Source organism: Schistocerca cancellata, chromosome 6, assembly GCF_023864275.1.
Source record: "Schistocerca cancellata isolate TAMUIC-IGC-003103 chromosome 6, iqSchCanc2.1, whole genome shotgun sequence".
Classification (NCBI taxonomy): domain Eukaryota; kingdom Metazoa; phylum Arthropoda; class Insecta; order Orthoptera; family Acrididae; genus Schistocerca; species Schistocerca cancellata.
Window position 1 is genome coordinate 687,651,351 of NC_064631.1, and position 19,384 is coordinate 687,670,734.

The following is a 19,384-nucleotide window of genomic DNA, read 5'->3' on the forward strand; positions in this document are numbered from 1 at the left end:
ATCAGAGCTCAGCAGAGCGCGCCTGTTCGTCTTTTTCTAACTTTGTTCTGTCTTGGGTAGCAGCAATTAATGTTGGGATGGCTATGTGTTTTCTCTTAAGATTTGAGTTGCAAGGAATTGGCTCCGCATACCACTTCGTCATAATCCTCACAATCTAGTTTAGGGACAACTTCACATTCACAGCGTTTGTTTGAGTATCCAATTTGAGCCAATTTGATGTATTGTAAATGTTTCATGTGTTTTTGTTTATTATTTTGTGTTTAGTCTTAATAAATCATATTGTTATTTTGGACAGAACTTTCATTCTGTTAATCGGTAGAGCAACCCTATCATTCCTCACTATGTTAATGAAACCTTCGTTTATTTAACGTATTTATCAAATTAAATTATTGCAGGTACCAAACTCTCTTCTACTCCACTGGCAGGGTTGATTAAAGTCAGTTCGCGTATTTTTTTTAATCCTTGTGCAACAGCAAAAGTCGGAGTTAGAATAGGGGGGGCTTAGAGCATCATTTACATATGTAGATTCTAGAAGAATTTAGTGTTAAATACACTGCTAGCCCCGGCACCTCGCAAATGAATGGACATTTCTACGTGATTTATAAACTTTTATGGACATAACAAACCACTCAGGCTCTGTCATTGTTATTCACGTGTTAACATGTTGTATGTGTTTCAAATCCAAGCTCGTAATTATAGTGTCAATTATTCTAAATTTGTGTTTGCTCTAGTTGTTGGACAACCTTAATCATTTACTATCTGTGTGCCAAGTGTTTTTTTCTTTTTTCCCCACAGATCCAATCGTGTCCGACGTGTCATTGTGTGGACAGAACAGTCGAGGTCGATGTTAACATATTACTTTTATTACCCCCCCCCCCCACCCATAGTAATATTTTTCAAACTCTGTTGTAAACTGACCCTTAGGTACATTTTCAGTGCCAGCGACGTCCGAGAATTTAATAGCAAACTTCACTTCTCAAATCGTACATAGCTCCCACAAAGTCTCGCTGTTTCACAATGGGACGCGGCGGTTTCTAAACGGGAAATGGAGCCACGCAAGTATATGTTGCTTCCCCTTCTCAATCTGATGCTTAATAATAATAATATTTCCTTACATCAGAATGTCCTGGAGTTTCTTAGTGACTTTCTGTTAACACACTCTCTTAAAGGGACCAGACGAGTTGATGTTTCATTTCCCATGTACAGTGCAGCTATATTCGTTCGTCTTGACCAGCAGCAAGACGTTGACGTGCCAGGTCTTTTCTTTACTTCAGAGGATACCGATCTCTTGTAGAAGGTAAGAGGCTACCCCAAGTTTGGTCGATTTTGAGGTAGGTATATCTGAATTATGTACCAGAACTGTCTGTTTGCTGGTCTGTAGTATTCTTCTGTCGCCCTACGTTAATAAGTTTTTATTTAGCAATTGAAACACCTGCTAGACGAGAAGAAGCTCTATTTGCCATGGTCGAGGAGACAGAAGATTAGCGCGTGGGGTTAATTTTCCAGCTAATAGGGAATCAGTGGCAAACATCTTGAAGGGGTTCATTTCTGACTGTGTGATACTACCCAATTACTCGAACTGCATGGATGGCTTTTTTGTGTCTACTCACATGTTAAGAGCCAAAGCATTCTAAGTGATTTCCTTCTGGTGTGTGTCTAAAATATGATGACATGGAAATAGCAGACGTTGAGAGAGTAAAATTCTTGGGATTTCAACTTGATAATATATTCAGTTGGGAGCAACATACTAACGAACTGCTAAAGCGCCTAAACAAGTCTGTGTTTGCAATGCGAATGATGTCAGACATAGGAGACGTAAATATAAAAAACTGGCATATTTTGCTTATTTTCACTCCATTATGTCATATGGTATATTTTGGGGTAACTCCACAAACAGAAAAATATTTTAAGAGTACAGTAGCGTATAATAAGAGTAATGAATAGTGTAAATCAAAGAACATCATGTCGAAACCTATTCAAAGAACTGGGCATATTAACCACAGCTTCTCAGAATATTTATTCCTTAATGAAGTTTCTTGTAAATAATACATCTCTTTTTCCAATTAACTGCTTAGTACAGAGTATCAATACTAGGAATAAGAACAATATACATAAAGATTTAAAATCACTTACTTTTGCGCAGGAAGGAGTCCAGTATTCAGCAACGCATATTTTCAATAAGTTACCAGCAACCATTAAGAGTTTAGTTTCAGACAAGGCACAATTTAAACATAATTTAAAAGAATTTTTGGTGGCCACCTCCTTCAATTCCATCTATGAGTTTCTCATCAAGTGCAGTAGACCATTTTAATGAAAATTTATTATGCTTTAATTTTTGACAATACTTGGTTGTCACAGCCAAGTAATTACCTACTGTGTGAACGATGGATGTATGGAAAGCAGATGTAAGTCTTAAGTCTGTAAATAGTGGAAGTTTAATTTTAAATCTTGTACATAATGTGACTGTTCTTGACTGGTATCACTGAAATGAATAATTTACTTTAATTTTTGACAATACTTGGTTGTAATAGCCAAGAAACTACCAAATGTCTGAATGATGGATTTAATGAAAGCAGATGTAAGTATTAAACCTGTAAATATTAGAAGTTTAAATTTAATTCATGTATATAAGTTTACTGTTTGTTGACTGAGGATCATTAAAATTAATGAAACTCAAATTTTTCTAATTACATTTTTGTAATGTGTTTATCTGATATGTTCCACACCCAGGAGGATACCCTATTTTATGGGTCTATGGAATGAATCATTAATCCAAACTAATCTAATCTGGATTTTCTCTCCACAACAATGCCAATGAGAGTCATCCTCACTACCTTAGTAGAAAGAGTAGTCGTCGTAGCAATATGCGGTTTCCCGGCTCTTTTTGAGCATTTGATAAGTTTGACTCCATGTTTTTCCCTCTATTTTCCAAGTTTTTCCCTCTATTTTCCATCGAGCGTTAGGAGATTGCTCATCCTCCTCCACTGTAAATAAATGATCTACGGAGTCGGCCGCCTCCACACCCTGTTGACATAATTTTGCTCCGAGTAGTCCTGACTGTTCTTTGTCGATTATGAATCACTTCATTTACTTTCCAGGATATTCGGGAGTGCGCTTAGTTTCGTTTCATTCAACAGAATGAACATATCGTTACCGAAACACCCGTTAGGTTTACTATGGGACTCTTTCTGCTAGCAAACACCTAATGCGGTGAGGCGCCCAAATCTACAAAAGTGCCAATAGACGCTCTCACAATCCCATTACAGTGCAGTTCTTAATTGAGCCACATCGTGTTAGTAGTAGCACGGGTGTGCCACGATTTTCAGCATCTGTAGGCTTGTTTACATTTCTTGGTAGCGTGTGTAGAACAATTCGTTTAAGTATCACAGTTTCTCAATAGGACGCTTTCGGTACTTCCGAGCGATGCAACCATTTGCATCGTGGGGGAAGGGCACGGCGATTTTTTCCATACTGATGCGATAAGGTAGTTCGTGCTACTTCTGTCTGGACTGTCGTCCAAGCGCAAATCTATCAACTATGTAGCCTTTGGTAAGCTACAAATCCTAAGGTGGCTGTACGATTTTCTGGTAGCACACACTCTTGAAGGGATTGGACGAGCTGCTCATATTTCATTTCCCAGTTGCAGTGCAGGTTTATTGTTTCGTCTCGACCTGCAGCAAGACGATCCTCTGTCACGCCATTTCGTTTGTTGTTAGTGTATCGATGTCTCGTAGAACGTAACAAGCTACCTCACGTTGGATGCGTTTCACGCAGAGCATAACTGAATTATGTTCCAGAACTACTGATTGTAGCATTCATCTGTCGCACCACATCAATAAGATTTTTTATTAACAACTGGTGTCCGTGCTAGACGAGAAGAAGACCGATGCCACCACGGTCGCTGGAAACAGAAAACTGGCAGGTGAGGTTAATATTACAGCCAATAGGGTATCAGCGGCAGACAGTTTAGTAGCTCCGTTTGCCATTACGTTCCATCCAGTTTCAGTAAACAACAGCTAAATAAGGAGGGCTGAACGACGTAAAATTCGAATGAAACTAGACTATTGAAAGTGACTTCTCAATTGTATTGTAAGAAGGCCTTTTTTATTTATCTGATTCGACTTTAAACCGTTTCCACTCAATCATTTCATGTAAGAACGAATTTTACGTGCCACATTTACCTCGACTTTAAACCGTACTATCTCGACAATGGGTAAAGATTATTGGATAAAAAAAAAATTCGTTTTGACTTTACCCAGTTATCTAAATTCGTGCAAAGTTTGAACCGATCCATACACGATGAAAGTACAGAAGGGGCGGACTTCAAAAACCTCCCAGAAAAATGTTAAACCATTGTATCTGGACAATGAATAAAGATTATTGGATAAGAAAAATTCTTTTTTTCGTTATCTACACTCCTGGAAATGGAAAAAAGAACACATTGACAACGGTGTGTCAGACCCACCATACTTGCTCCGGACACTGCGAGAGGGCTGTACAAGCAATGATCACACGCACGGCACAGCGGACACACCAGGAACCGCGGTGTTGGCCGTCGAATGGCGCTAGCTGCGCAGCATTTGTGCACCGCCGCCGTCAGTGTCAGCCAGTTTGCCGTGGCATACGGAGCTCCATCGCAGTCTTTAACACTGGTAGCATGCCGCGACAGCGTGGACGTGAACCGTATGTGCAGTTGACGGACTTTGAGCGAGGGCGTATAGTGGGCATGCGGGAGGCCGGGTGGACGTACCGCCGAATTGCTCAACACGTGGGGCGTGAGGTCTCCACAGTACATCGATGTTGTCGCCAGTGGTCGGCGGAAGGTGCACGTACCCGTCGACCTGGGAACGGACCGCAGCGACGCACGGATGCACGCCAAGACCGTAGGATCCTACGCAGTGCCGTAGGGGACCGCACCGCCACTTCCCAGCAAATTAGGGACACTGTTGCTCCTGGGGTATCGGTGAGGACCATTCGCAACCGTCTCCATGAAGCTGGGCTACGGTCCCGCACACCGTTAGGCCGTCTTCCGCTCACGCCCCAACATCGTGCAGCCCGCCTCCAGTGGTGTCGCGACAGGCGTGAATGGAGGGACGAATGGAGACGTGTCGTCTTCAGCGATGAGAGTCGCTTCTGCCTTGGTGCCAATGATGGTCGTATGCGTGTTTGGCGCCGTACAGGTGAGCGCCACAATCAGGACTGCATACGACCGAGGCACACAGGGCCAACACCCGGCTTCATGGTGTGGGGAGCGATCTCCTACACTGGCCGTACACCACTGGTGATCGTCGAGGGGACACTGAATAGTGCACGGTACATCCAAACCGTCATCGAACCCATCGTTCTACCATTCCTAGACCGGCAAGGGAACTTGCTGTTCCAACAGGACAATGCACGTCCGCATGTATCCCGTGCCACCCAACGTGCTCTAGAAGGTGTAAGTCAACTACCCTGGCCAGCAAGATCTCCGGATCTGTCCCCCATTGAGCATGTTTGGGACTGGATGAAGCGTCGTCTCACGCAGTCTGCACGTCCAGCACGAACGCTGGTCCAACTGAGGCGCCAGGTGGAAATGGCATGGCAAGCCGTTCCACAGGACTACATCCAGCATCTCTACGATCGTCTCCATGGGAGAATAGCAGCCTGCATTGCTGCGAAAGGTGGATATACACTGTACTAGTGCCGACGTTGTGCATGCTCTGTTGCCTGTGTCTATGTGCCTGTGGTTCTGTCAGTGTGATCATGTGATGTATCTGACCCCAGGAATGTGTCAATAAAGTTTCCCCTTCCTGGGACAATGAATTCACGGTGTTTTTATTTCAATTTCCAGGAGTGTATTTACTTACCTTTTTGCAACGTTTAAACTGATTCATATAAGTTAAAAGTATGTAAGTGAAGCGCTTCAAAAACCTCCCAGAAAAACTGCTTTTCACCAAAAATCTAAACGAAGCAATATTCTTTCAAACGGTTAAAATTTATCTTAGGCCAAGGTCCGATACACCGGTGGAACAAATGTAAACCATTAATCTCGTTCCTGTCCGGACTTATTTAAGGGTGACTATTACTGCACGTAAAATCCAAATGTGAGTGATTGTTTTTGCACGTAAAATTCGAATTGTGCATATAAAAATCGTGCCATTAGCTGATCACTGATAGTAGCCCCATTAAATTTTTTTTGCGAAAGAAATTAATCGATTCGCACAATTTGCCTGGGCGCCAGTTCCGGTTCGTCGTTCAAACCTCGCTTAATATAGAGTAACATAGCTACTGTAAAATAGATGTTGGAATGGCTATACAAACGGCAGCTGTCCGGGCTATATCAAAAACTTTTAACCCCATGTTCGTAGCTCAAACATGAACCGAGTACCAACAGCGATTCTGGGCGTTGCCTTTTCAGAAGTATCCGTTACAGCGCTTCCGAAAGAAAAAACAAATTGAAGTGTCGGCAGACGTGCCGACACTGTTTTTAGAGAAGGAGGCCGAAATGCACGCGTTACACACGCCGGCTGGCGTGAGGTCTGAAACAGGATACGAAATGAATGCTATAAAGAAAAGTACGTAGCTTCTGTAATACTTAACTTTAATCCATCATTTGTATACAGCATTCTTGATGATACAAGTGAGACTCTCTAGAAATGGTTAATGGCGCCTTGCTAGGTCGTAGCCATGGACATAGCTGAAGGCTATTCTAACTATCTCTCGGCAAATGAGAGAAAGGCTTCGTCAGTGTAGTCGCTAGCAAAGTCGTCGTACAACTGGGGACGAGTCCTAGAACGTCTCTCTAGACCTGCCGTGTGGTGGCGCTCGGTCTGCAATTACTGACAGTGGCGACACGTGGGTCCGACATGTACTAATGGACCGCGGCCGATTTAAAGCTACCACCTAGCAAGTGTGGTGTCTCGCGGTGACACCACACAAATGGTAAAAAGACGACGCAGAATTTGGAACACAGAAATTAAAGAGGCCACTATAGGTAAACAGGTAGATTATTTAAAGTTGCGACAGACAAAAATGTGTAAGAATTCTGTTACATAGAATATGAAAAGGAACAAGTAGTGCACAAAGCACTGCAAGCGTCATAGGGCACTAACCAGATGTACACGGTAGTCAAGAATACGCTTACGAAGTCATGAAAGCTCTGAAGAAAGAAGAAGAAAGCACTGTCTCACTGAACACTATACCAAATGAAGCATGGATAAATCACTACACGAACCTGTGGTATACACAGAGGGCTGAAGATTACACTGAAAAAAGAATGTACAGTGAAGTAGTAGATCCAGTTACTATGGAGAAAGCAGAAGAGGTTTTGAGAGGTGTGAAGAACAGGAAAGCTGTCGGAATGAATGAAATAAATACCAAACTAATTAGATATGGAGGCTTTTCACTAACTAAAAGACATCTACAATTTATAAATGCATGCTGGGAGAATTGCAAGATCGGAAACCCTTGGTATACAACAGAAGTAACGTTTCGACTGTAAAAACTATCGTGGTATCAGTGCTCCAAATAACGGCTACAAACTATACTCTAAGATAATCAATAGCTACATCAAGAGAATGGCAAAAGCTGTTATTCCTTAGAACAAAATGGATTTAGATCATTTCTTTCATGTGTTTGTAATGAAGAAAATAGAAAAAGGCAGAGAATTAATCTAAACAATCATATGGCCTTTTTCGACCTCCACACTCAGTCGTGTGTCGAGACTGTCGAGTGTCTGAGCCATGATACTCTAAGGAAGATTATGTCTGAATGTGGATAGTTTTACCACCTAATAAAGGTAGTGAGCATTTACAAAAACACATGAGTTGGAATTAACGCAGACAGGAATCGATTAGAAGAAATAGTTATTAACCATGGTGTAAAATAGGGCTATGGAGTATTGCCTTCTCTTTTTGCATTTGCACTGACTCCATTATTCGTAAATGTAAAGTAAGCAACGAAATTAAGACAGCGAACGATGATTACCTGAATGTGCTTCTGTTTACAGATGACATCGTTATTTTTCAAAAGAATGAAGATGATCACCAAAGATCAGTGTAGCAGCTGAACGAAACATACGAGGAGTGCAGTTTAAATGTTTGTAGTAATAAAAGGAAGATATCGACATTTCGAGGAGCATAAAATGTGATTCATCTGAAAAGGCCACCCGTCGCCACAAGTGGACGTCCAGTTGCTTTATTGGCGGGCAAATTCCAGCCTTCGCCGCCGATGAACTACGGTCAGCGTGGGTGCGTAACTCAGGCGCCTGCTGCGGAGGTCCACACGCAGCCATGTTCGCCGAGATGTCATTGAGGAGACACTACTCGTAGTCCCTTGATTCACGTGCGCGGTCAGTTGCTCAACAGTTTCCCGTCTGTTCGCTCGTACACATCTCCGCAGTTGTCGTTCACCCGCGTTATCTCTGCCCGTGGTGCACCACAGTTGCTTCGGCGACTGTTTCGGACAGCGCCATTTTGCCATGCACTGTATACAGGGTGAGCGCAAAGTCTTGCCCTGATTATAAAAATTTAGAACAGAATAACCGTTTGGCATTTCAAGCCGTTACATATGTTAGGGTTACTAGTAGTTGTGACCAATAGATGGCGCTAGTGTTCCACAACACCGATGAGGTCTCTTTTCTTTTTTTTTACTTTATTGTTATTTTAATACCTGTACAAATCAGGTAGGCTGGCAGCGGCACACTACGCCGCTCTTCAGCCATAGTGTTGACAATAGTATAAGACCGGAGAATGATAATGAACATAGTGACGGGCAAAAGAGAGAGGTCACAGAGACACAAAAAACACGGAGTCGTTCACACGTGACGATAAAAACACTGAAAACACGTTGACACGGCGCACAGAACACTGATGAATCCGGCGGCACAAGTGAACGTAGTAGCGGGACGGCGGACACTAAAAACACTAAACAACGTCACACACACGAGACACAGAAGGCGATGATCTCCGACGCGCGAATGTTCACTATGTGTGTGCAAGTCCGGGGAGCTGCCAAGAGAGGAGGAGGAGGAAGGGGAGTGGGAGAGCGAGAGGGGAGAGCAGAGATGCCACGGGCAGGGGAGATAGGGGGGAGGGAGGAAGGGGGAGGGGAAGCCTGGGGGAAGAGGGGTGGAGAGAGGGGACAGGGGAAAAGGAAAAAGAAGGGAAGAGAAGAGAAGGGAGGGAGGGTGCCGAAAGGAAAGGACACCGGAAGTGGGGGGTGGGGCAGGGTCAAAGTTGATAGGAGGGGTAGATGGAGAGGACGAGGACATCATCAGGGAGGGAGAGCTGGCGGAAGCCACCTTGGGAGAGGGTAAGGAGGGTGCAGAGATGGAGACCGGGTGGGACGTGGGAATACAGGCGCGGCAGCGGGTGGGGGTGGGAGAGGATCGGGGACACGAGCGGGTGAGGAGGATCAAGTTTACGGGAGGTGTACAGGATCCGTATCCTTTCAAGGAAAAGGAGGAGGTGGGGGAAGGGGATGAGATCATACAGGATCCGCGTGGGGGAGGGGAGACGGATTCAATAGGCAAGGCGGAGAGCATGGCGTTCAAGGATTTGGAGGGATTTATAAAAGGTATGGGGGGCGGAGATCCAGGCTGGATGGGCGTAACAAAGGTTAGGGCGGATGAGGGATTTATAGGTGTGGAGGATTGTGGAGGGGTCCAGACCCCATGTACGGCCGGAAAGGAGCTTGAGGAGACGGAGGCGGGAACGTGCCTTGGCTTGGATTGTCCGGAGATGGCGAGTCCAGGAGAGGCGACGGTCGAGGGTGACGCCAAGGTACTTAAGGGTGGGAGTGAGGGCGATAGGACGGCCATAGACGGTGAGATAGAAATCAAGGAGGCGGAAGGAGGGGGTGGTTTTGCCTACAATGATCGCCTGGGTTTTGGAGGGATGACGCGGTCTCTTTAGGTCACGTTATTTGCTGGCAAAATGGCGTCGAAGCAGGAGAAAGCGCAATGTGTGCATTGGTTTCACGAAACGAAATCGCCCATCAGTGTTCAGTGTAAGTTTCGGGCTTCTCATGGACGCAGTCCTCCTGACGTTAAATCAATAAAGCGATGGTATGCAAAGTTTAACGAAACAGGCAGCGTTTAAGATCGTCCTGGAAGTGTCAGACCTCGTGTGAGTTATGCAACTGTCGATCGTGTTCGGCAATCGTTTCAACGGAATACGTCTAAATCAACTCGTCAAGCATCACGTGAACTTCAAATACCGCAAGCAAGTGTGGTGAAGATTCTTCATGAAAGGCTTAGGTTGCATGCTTACAAGGTGCAATTCGTGCAGGCCTTGCAACCGAATGATTTGCTGACACGTGCTGAATATGAAACTGAGATTCTCAACAGGATTGATGGCGCTAACGATTACTTAAATCGCATATCCTTTACCGATGAATCCACCTTTCATGTCAGTGGAATGGTAAACTGGCATAAACTCACTGTACAGTTAAGGCGAGACAGTGAAAAAGTTGATGTTTGGCGCGCCGCATGCATAACAAGTTTTTTGGACCGTTTTTCTTCGGAGAAAAATCCATTGCCTCTAACATTTACTTAGACGTTTTGCAACAGTTCATTGCCCCACAGTTATAAGAATATCAGCCATGGACAATTTTCCAGCAAGATGGAGCACCTCCCCCCCCCCCCCCCCGCCCCTCCCCCGATGGGCTTTGATAGTGCGTGATGAAACATTTCCGGATCGGTCGATTGGAAGAAACTGTCCAAAAAACTGGCCGCTCCTCTCTCTAGACATTACGCCCCTTGACTTCTTTTACTGGAGCTACAGGGTGAGGCAGTGAAACGGCACGATTTTGTAAAACCACCAAAGATTTATTTACAAGTAAAATCATAATAGTTGAACATGGATCTCAAGTACAAGAGTGGAAATTAAAGATTTAACTTAAAAACAATCATTTTTTAAATATGGTGTCAGTGAGGTGTCGTCCTTGGTTTTGCACACATTGTCTAAGCCTGAGATGAAATTGTCCCATGACGTTTCGTAGCATCTGTACTGGAATGTTGTTAATTTCCTGTCGAATTCGCTCCTTCAGGTCTTCTTTTGTTCTTGGTGGATTTTCCTGGAAGACTTTGCACTTGAGGTAGCCCCAAAGAAAAAAGTCTGGTGCCGTCAGATCTGGTGAACGGGCAGGCCAGGGGAAATCGCCATTCCTGCTGATTAGACGTCGTGGAAATGCAAGTCTGAGCAATTCCATTGAGACATTAGCAGTATGGCTTGTTGCACCATCTTGCTGGAAGAGTGTTTCAGCATCTGGATCATGTCGATCAATTCCAGGCAGACCAAAAATGGTCAACATGTCAGCATAAAGTCCAGAGTTTACCGTCACTGTGTTGCCATCTTCATCTTCAAAAAAATAGGGCCCCACGATTCCACGAGATGACATTGCGCACCAGACTGTTACTTTTTCAGAATGGAGAGGTTTTTCATGAAGTTCGTGCGGGTTATCTGAGCACCAATATCTGAAGTTTTGCTTATTTACGTACCCACTAAGATGAAAGTGGGCTTCATCACTCATCCATAAGTTATGCACTCTTTCTTCATTTCGTTCAATAACGTTAAGCATTGACTGGCAAAAGCGTATACAGTTATTGTAGTCATTACGTTTAAGGGCTTGCACTACCTGAATTTTGTATGGATGATAGTGAAGGTCACTCTTCAAAATCCGTCTTACTGATCGATTGCTGAGACCAAGTTCTGCGCTGTGCCGTCTCGCGGATTTTCGCGGACTTCGTCCCAACGCTTCGCGCACACGATTAATGTTCTCGGGTGTCCGGATTGTTTTTGTGCTGCCGCCTCTTTTCTTTGTTGTGCTAGCAGTAGCTTCAAAGGTTTTAACCCAAAGGAGAATGGCTTTCCTTGATGGCACGGTAGCCCGTGGCGGCAGGTTGAATTCACGACGAAAGGCGCGTTGAGCACCAACCACACTATCCGCGTTTTTGTAATATGCCTTTACGGCATATGCACGTTGCGCACTCGACCAACGCTCCATGGCTACTGAAACTTCCACCACCCTAGACGCCCAAGGTCACTTCCCCTACTCTCGCAACCCCCCTCCGCGCCCGACAACCACTATCGAAATCGTGCCGTTTCACTGCCTCACCCTGTATTTCAAGGACAGAGTCTTCGTCACACCAGTTGCTGACGTCGACGAACTGAAGGCTAGGATACAAGCTGCTGTGGGCACTGTGACAGAACACGTGTTACGAAACACCTGGCGGGAACTGGAATACCGCCTCGACATTCTCCGAGCTACCAAGGGAGCACACGTTGAGGTTACTAACGTAAGTGGTCTTGGAAAAAAGAAAAGAGTAACTAACCTATGTAACGGCATCAAATGTAAATTATTATGTGAAACGGTTATTCTGTAATAAATTGTTACAATCAGGATAAGACTTCGTGGTCACCCTGTACTTTAACCACGTCCGCCGCAGGGGTAGCTGAGTGGTCAGTGCGACGGAATGTCATACGTAACGGCCCGGGTTCGATTCCTGGCTGGGTCGGAGATTTTCTCCGCTTAGGGGCTGGGTGTTGCGTTGCCCTAATCATCATCATTTCATCCCCATCGACGCGCAAGTCGCCGAAGTGGCGTCAAATCGAAAGACTCGCGCCCGGCGAACGGTCTACCTGACCCTAGTCACACGACATTTTACTTTAACCACAACGGTACGCAAACAGTTTAAAAACTTAGGCGTTTCGGAAATACTTCCATCCTTGGTTCAAAAGCCAACGATCAGGACCTTTTGGACGCCAGATAAATCGTTCCATTTCCGCATTACGAACACGACTACACTGCTTTCCACGTCCCCCGACACGCTTTATCTGCCCTCCGCTGCTAATGCTGCCACCTGCCGCCTGTGAGTGGCGTCGAACATAGATGGTGGTCACACTAATGTGATTAAACTATGTATTTCACACAGAGGCTCACAAATGAAAAACATAGTATGTGTATTGGTGACAAAGTATAAACAGAAGAACAATTTTCACACTGATATGCAACTTACTAGAGAACAAATAACTATAGACCCACCCACCCGTTTGGTCCCCTCCCCCAAATAAACCATCCAACCCCCATCCCCTTCCACTTTGATCTTTCCTACAGAACACGTGGAGTTTTCTCTGCAATAAGTTACTATGTCATTAAGTCGGGGTGTACATGCCTGCCTTCTCATATCTTTCTATTTCTGTAGACTAAGTTTTGTCACACCTCTAACCGCTTTTACGAATCCCATCTTGAATTGTAGCAACTTGTTTCTTTTCCGCAGTTGTCCAGGTCACACTTGCGTCAGTTTCAGTATGGCTATTGTTTTATAAAATTTTGTAGTTGTTTCAGTGCTTACCTTATTTCGAAAATTTTTAATGATTATGACACATTTTTGTTGATATCTTAAGCATTTCTATCTAGATGACACTAGTATGGTTTTAGACCGAGGAGGCTCCTCAGGGATGTCATTACTCTTTTTATTGCAGTGGACTTATTGCAATCCATTTTTTCTTTTTAGTAACAGAGAATTTCTACAGCAACATCTTGAGATCGATTTCTTGTTCCAGCTGGTGGGAGGGCTAACTCGTCGGGAAATGAGAAACCGTAACCAAAATAACTGTTGTTTATCCTGACTCCCAAAGCTGCTTACCGAGCGAGGTGGTGCTGTGGCTAACACACTGGACTGTCATTCGGGAGGACGACGGTTCAATCCCGCGTCCGGACATCCTGATTTAGGTTTTCCGTGATTTCCCTAAATCGCTCCAGGCAAATGCCGGTATGGTTTCTTCAAAAGGCACGGCCGACTTCCTTCCCCATACTTCCCTAATACGATGACCTCGCTGTCTGGTCTCCTCCTCCAAACAACCCCCAACCCCCCTCCTCCCCCCAAAGCTGCTTGTCGATCTTTTTTTTTTTAGATCTATACAAATCAAAAAGTAGGTCTAACATTCTGTACTCTGTCAGACGACCCTATTTGTTTTAATGAAAGTTGTACGATCTTTAATTTTCATTCTAGTCTCACCTTATAAATGTTTAGTAACTGATAGATTTATTTTTGGAAGGGATTCGCCTTGATCAAAACTCAATTTTATCTTTTTTTCTATTTCCCAGATACGTTTCGCTCAGGTTTCAGCACCTCAGTGGGTTTTTACTTTTTTTATTGTTACCAATGCCGTGATTTTCTTGGGCTTTTATGTTTTTTTTATTGAACTTTTATTCTTTCACAGTTTGCGTTTGTTTATGGTTTCCTCACTAGCTGCATTGTGAAGACCTGCACTACGTAACTTTCACTGTCACTGTTTGCAACTATGAAAATCCGTAGCATTTGGTAACAAGAAAGAAAATAAAAGCCCACTGATGATGATGAAACTTCAGCGAACATGTCTAGAAATTACACTCCTGGAAATTGAAATAAGAACACCGTGAATTCATTGTCCCAGGAAGGGGAAACTTTATTGACACATTCCTGGGGTCAGATACATCACATGATCACACTGACAGAACCACAGGCACATAGACACAGGCAACAGAGCATGCACAATGTCGGCACTAGTACAGTGTATATCCACCTTTCGCAGCAATGCAGGCTGCTATTCTCCCATGGAGACGATCGTAGAGATGCTGGATGTAGTCCTGTGGAACGGCTTGCCATGCCATTTCCACCTGGCGCCTCAGTTGGACCAGCGTTCGTGCTGGACGTGCAGACCGCGTGAGACGACGCTTCATCCAGTCCCAAACATGCTCAATGGGGGACAGATCCGGAGATCTTGCTGGCCAGGGTAGTTGACTTACACCTTCTAGAGCACGTTGGGTGGCACGGGATACATGCGGACGTGCATTGTCCTGTTGAAACAGCAAGTTCCCTTGCCGGTCTAGGAATGGTAGAACGATGGGTTCGATGACGGTTTGGATGTACCGTGCACTATTCAGTGTCCCCTCGACGATCACCAGTGGTGTACGGCCAGTGTAGGAGATCGCTCCCCACACCATGATGCCGGGTGTTGGCCCTGTGTGCCTCGGTCGTATGCAGTCCTGATTGTGGCGCTCACCTGCACGGCGCCAAACACGCATACGACCATCATTGGCACCAAGGTAGAAGCGACTCTCATCGCTGAAGACGACACGTCTCCATTCGTCCCTCCATTCACGCCTGTCGCGACACCACTGGAGGCGGGCTGCAAGATGTTGGGGCGTGAGCGGAAGACGGCCTAACGGTGTGCGGGACCGTAGCCCAGCTTCATGGAGACGGTTGCGAATGGTCCTCGCCGATACCCCAGGAGCAACAGTGTCCCTAATTTGCTGAGAAGTGGCGGTGCGGTCCCCTACGGCACTGCGTAGGATCCTACGGTCTTGGCGTGCATCCGTGCGTCGCTGCGGTCCGGTCCCAGGTCGACGGGCACGTGCACCTTCCGCCGACCACTGGCGACATCGATGTACTGTGGAGACCTCACGCCCCACGTGTTGAGCAATTCGGCGGTACGTCCACCCGGCCTCCCGCATGCCCACTATACGCCCTCGCTCAAAGTCCGTCAACTGCACATACGGTTCACGTCCACGCTGTCGCGGCATGCTACCAGTGTTAAAGACTGCGATGGAGCTCCGTATGCCACGGCAAACTGGCTGACACTGACGGCGGCGGTGCACAAATGCTGCGCAGCTAGCGCCATTCGACGGCCAACACCGCGGTTCCTGGTGTGTCCGCTGTCCCGTGCGTGTGATCATTGCTTGTACAGCCCTCTCGCAGTGTCCGGAGCAAGTATGGTGGGTCTGAAACACCGGTGTCAATGTGTTCTTTTTTCCATTTCCAGGAGTGTAGTAGGAAAGATAAAATTGTGTTTTACTATAGGCGAACTCTATCCAGAAACAAGTCTGTTTGTGAGCAAACACAGGCAGAAGAGCTTCTGCCTCAAGATATGAATTAGTAATTAACAAAAAGAGGTAAAGAAGCCCATTTCGTTTTATTACTTTGTGTAGTGTAACTCTGTTTACACTATCTAAAACTTTTTCAAGGTATACTTCTTCATTTTAAGTTTTCGACTGGCAATCTTTCCTGTTTTCAAAGATCTTCCAGTGAATAACTGTATGACGTCGTGGTCTCCTGACCATCATTGCTTACATGTTCCGCCCTCACAATCATATTCCGCACATCAAGACGCTTCATTCGAACCCAAACTTGATAAGATAAAGTCAATGTTGTATGAATTCATGTAAACGATATGCAATTAACAAGTAAGGGCACCGTCGTTGAAATACTCGAGGCTGGCATACACACATACATTCCAGATATGACGGTCACAGAAGCTTTTAGTTCGGGAGAGAAACCACACTATGGGACGCCAGTCCCTTCAGAGGATGACACAGCCTATGTCGGCCGGTGACTGCCTGTGGAGCGGACAGCGTGGGCCCGAGTGAAAATGGGGAACGACCCCGTGTTCGACTTAAAAGCAAATTCCGCTACACTGGGTGGGAGCAGCCAGCCTACGCGTTCTTTACACATAGCACGCAGTTTCGTAGATTTTCACAGGGAGACAGCAAACGCCAAATGCCAATGCTACAGGTTTCCGGATTGGTTGCCTTAAACGAAACTTAATTCTCCCATTTTAGAAGAGCAATGCTGATTGGCAGACGATATTTCTGACGCCTTGAGCTGAAGGAATAATGGAAAGAAACCGAAAGATATACCCTTTCACTTCTGGCGTGGAGAGGGGCCGTTCCGTTGTCGCTCTTGGAGCGAGGAACAAGTCTCTCCTCAGTACTTCCCTGGGAGAGCACCTCTGTTGAGAGCGAATCGAAGTGTTACTCTATATTGAGTCCTTGTGATTAAGTGTTGTTCACTGTGTTGGCCGACACACTTATTGTGCGGTGTGAACGGACAGAGTTATAGTTAAACGCCTACGAGCGAATTTTGAGTGGCATCGCGGTGGACTGGTTATCTGACCGCTGTACCACGCCAATAGTTAGACTAGGGGCGAATAGGAATCCTTGACTTCATCAAGGCATAGGTAGAGTTTGATTGGCGAAGGTCAATCCAGATGGAACGAGAGTTATCTTATTTGTCTGCAGCGACCGGCGCAGACAACAGTCATTGCAGCTTACGGTATTGTGCGCTACAGCTCTTGCAAGCCCCATATTTCCTCCGCAACAGTACACTTCATTGCATTCCACACGCGACAGCCTCGACCGTACCTAGCAACATTCTAAAGGATAATTATTCAAGTTGAGTAGGTGCGCCTCTCAGCCATCTTGCCAAGTCAACAACCATCTTAAACTTTGTACAGAAATTTCATTATTGAATTCTATCCTTGAGAGGTAACTTCAGCCGGCCGAAGTGGCCGCGCGGTTCTGGCGCTGCAGTCTGGAACCGCGAGACCGCTGCGGTTGCAGGTTCGAATCCTGCCTCGGGCATGGATGTGTGTGATGTCCTTAGGTTAGTTAGGTTTAACTAGTTCTAAGTTCTAGGGGACTAATGACCTCAGCAGTTGAGTCCCATAGTGCTCAGAGCCATTTAGAGGTAACTTCACATTCCGAAAAGAACCAGGATATAACTTGTTCAATTCATAACTTAAAGTGCCATTGTGATTTCTCAGAATTTTTGCAAAATAAATAATAACTTTCGTTAGTTTTATGTTTTTCTTACACTAACTAGCACTACTCCAGTACCCAAGTATCCCACCAGTTACGTAAGAAATTTTGTGAATTTTTGTGTCATTTCCTTACAGCGGACGAATCCAGAAGATATTTATTGCTGAAAGTTTTTCAGGAATTTCTCTTTAGAACGTTAGGAGCCTCTGTGTGACTTCTGTAGTAGTGTGGGGGTGGAAATTGTATCTTGCAAGAGCCACAGGGTAAAGGGTACATCTCAGATTAATCCGTTGCGCAGAATAACAGAATAACAGATCAACCGCACACCTCAGACAACGTCTTACGACAGATAGTTCTGTCAGCACACTTATATATGCTAGTGAGTGAGCAACTGAAATAGACAGCCTCGGCTGTGAAAAGAAATGCTATAAGTTTTGCGTTTGTACAAACAGTTTTCTGTCGCATCTCCCGCCTGGGCTCTAGCTGCCGCAGGCAAGAACGCAGCAGGTGTACCGGCGGTCACGAAGTGGCTCTTCTGTCAGCGGAGGAGAGGCAGAGGAGAAGAAAACGAGCAGGTAGCGACGGTAAAAAGCGATTAGAGGCGATTAGCGGAGGGCACGCCGTGAGTCAGGAAGTGGAGACAGGCCTGCAATTACGGGCCGCTATCACACCTCTGCGCGCCTCCCAGGCTACGGGCAGCCCAGCTGCGCCTCGGCCGAACCTCTCAGCAAGTACTTCCACAGCGTGTGTGTGTGTGTGTGTGTGTGTGCCACTCACGTGCACTGTCCCTCATTTAGTATTACTCCAGTCAAGGCCAACAAGATTTATATTGTCTCAACACGTCTGCAATCTCATATACATCTCCATCTACGTCATTATACTGGATGTTTTCATTCGGTCCCATATTCTTAGAGCAGATGGTACGGTCAAAAGAAGAAAAAAGTTGTCATCAACATCATCACCTTCCTTTCAAGGGCCAGATTATTGCCTTTTCTGAATTCACAAAGAAAGTCAATCCCATATTTTTCAAGCTTTTCCTATATTATTTCCCTTTCCGCCTGTGGTTCAGTATCTACTGGGGAATTCTATGACTGGCGTACTGGTGAGAAGTTGTCTTCACTTTTCAATGTTTTCACTCATATTGGAAATATTTCATTCTATTTATCTTCATTTCTAATAGCGTCTCTTCTTGTACAGCCCTTCATCCTCGTCAGGAAACCTCATTTCTGCTGTTTGAATTTTCAAGAAAGGTAGTAGGAATAATCCACTAAATTACAGGCCCGTATCGTCAACGTCGACATGCAGCAGGATTTTGGGACATATATTGTGTTCGAATATTATGAATTACCTCGAAGAAAACGGTATATTGACACACAGTCAACATGGGTTTAGAAAACATCGTTCGTGTGAAACACAACTAGGTCTTTATTCACATGAAGTGTTGAGTGCTATTGACAAAGTATTTCAGATAGATTCCGTATTTCTCGATTTCCAAAAGGCTTTTGACACTGTACCACACAAGCGGCTCGTAGTGAAACTGCGTGCTTGTGGAATATCGTCTCAGTTATGTGACTGGATTTGTGATTTCCTGTCAGAGAGGTCATAGTTCGTAGTAATTCGCGGAAAGTCATCGAGTAAGACAGAAGTGATTTCTGGCGTTCCCCGAGGTAGTGTTATAGGCCTTTTGCTGTTCCTTATCTATATAAACGATTTGGAAGACAATCTGAGCAGTCGTCTTCGGTTGTTCGCAGATGACGCTGTCATTTATTGACAGTTGACCCTAAATAACGAAAAGTGTGAGGCCATCCACATGAGTGCTAAAAGG